Here is a 2,500-nt window from a genome sequence, read left to right on the forward strand (position 1 = left end):
TTTCCTTTGTTTTCTCTCTTTTCTTTCTTTCTTTTTAATTTCTGTTTCCCTTTTCTTCCACTTATTTCTTTCCATTTTTCATAACTGAAAGGAAATATAAAAGTACAATTTACAGTGTTATGACAATGTTTAAAAAGTTTCTAATTTCATCCTCTTTCCGTCCTTTCTCTTAATCTATCGTATTGTTGTTATAGTCATTTTCCTATTTCAGATTTTTCGAATTTATTATTTTTTGATAGAAGGGATAATGAGTGAGAGGAAATTAAATCACAGAGCTGAATATATCTAATAATAATGTCTATGTATATGAGCGTGAGTCTTTGTGCCAATTTGTCTCACACGAATATATAGCATAGATAAAAGTCAAGAGATAGTTACAGACAAACACAGACATGTACACATACATGCATACAATTATCTATATATCTATCGATATTCATATCTCTCGATCTATCTATCTATCTATATGTTTATATATATATATATATATATATATATATATATATATATATATATATATATATATATATACTACATATGTAATTATATCTATATCTGCATATAAATATAAATAAATAAATAAATGAATAAATAAATATATACATATATATATATATATATATATATATATATATATATATATATATATAAAGAGAGAAAAACAGTCAATTACATAAACAAACAAACAGTCAGTCAAACAATCACACAAACACACAGACACAATACAGACAGACAAGCAAACAGACACCCTAGAAAAGCCCCAACCCAGCCAGCAAGCCCCGCCCCCAATTTCCCTCAGCGCCCCCGGAAGCACAGGAGACTCGAGGCTCCATCAGCATAAACCGCAGCCAAGGCACCCGCTCCCCTCCACGCAGCTGGTGACACACAACGCCGGCGATCGCACCACCTGACCGCGACAGGTGGTATTTCCGGTTCCATAAAGAGCGCGTGGCTTTAGATCACTGCCGAGAGATAATAAAAGAATGGCACCATCTGGCACCAGCATTCTCTCCCCAGATGGGTTTTTTGGAGATAAGAAGTGCGGGTAAATGCATGACTGGGTGGGTGTTGCTTGATCAAAGTGTTTTGGAGAGAGCAGGGGGGGGAGAAGAGAGAGAGAGAGGGAAGTGAAAGAAATAATAGAGAGGGGAGGGGAAGGAGAGAGAGGGGAGGGAAGTGAAAGAATGACGATAGGGAGGGGGGAAGGGAGAGAAAGAATGAAAGATATATATATATATATATATATATATATATATATATATATATATATATATATATATATATATTTATATATATACATATATATACATATATATATATATATATATATATATATATATATATATATAATTAATACTATCATTACTATTACTGTAGCTAACATTTGCTATTATGATCATTTTTATCATTAGTGTTATTATTGTTATTATCATCATTATCATTATTGTTATTATTATCATTATCATTCTTGCAATCATTATTGTTAGTATCATCATCATTACTATTACCATTACTATCTTTAATATTACCGTTATCATTATCACTGTTATCATTATCTTTAATATCATTATTATCATTATCATTGATATCATTATTGTTATAATTATAATTGCTATTTTTATCATTATCCTTTTCATTGTCATTTTCATCATTATCAGTATATATTGTTACTACCATTACTTTTTATTACGATGATAAATATTGCTATTTTTGTATCATAATTATCATCATCATCACTAACATTATCATAATTTATCATAGTTATCATTATGATTTTATTGTAATATCATTGTTGTTACTATTATTATCATTATCATTATATTGTTACCATTATCATCATTATCAACATTATCATTATCATTATACCACTAATATCATAAATTACCATTATTATAGTCATCATTACTATAATCATAATGACAAAAACAACAATAAGTCCGATGCTGGTAATCATCATAGCACTAAGGATAAATAACGACACAGAAAGACTATTAGCACTAATATTAGTTATATGATCAGAAAGATGCCAATAAAGGTTTTTGTGGAAAAAAATGTATAAATAAATGAGCAGAAAAAAGGATAAAACCATATACTTCACCACCTCCTCACATCGGACAGCTGGCGCGGTTGCATCATCGGTTCTCAGTTGCAGAGACCACCGACGGAGATGGAGGAGGAGAGGGAAGAAGGGTGGAGAGAGGATGGAAGGGAAAAGAAGGAATAGAGAGAGAGAGAGAGTGATTGATAGATGGAAGAATGGGCGATACAGAGGGAAGAAAAGTATATAGGAGAGAAAGATGGAGACACAATGAAAGATACATGAAATTAAAAATAATTAAGAGTAAATAAACCTGAAAAGATAACAGAAGAAAAAAAAACAGGAAAGCGGAAGAGAGGGATGGGACAATCTATAAACATAAGAGATACTGAGAGATAGATAGATAGAGAGAGAGAGAGAGAGAGAGAGAGAGAGAGAGAGAGAGAGAGAGAGAGAGAGAGA

The sequence above is a fragment of the Penaeus vannamei genome, chromosome 1, assembly GCF_042767895.1.
Source record: "Penaeus vannamei isolate JL-2024 chromosome 1, ASM4276789v1, whole genome shotgun sequence".
NCBI lineage: Eukaryota > Metazoa > Arthropoda > Malacostraca > Decapoda > Penaeidae > Penaeus > Penaeus vannamei.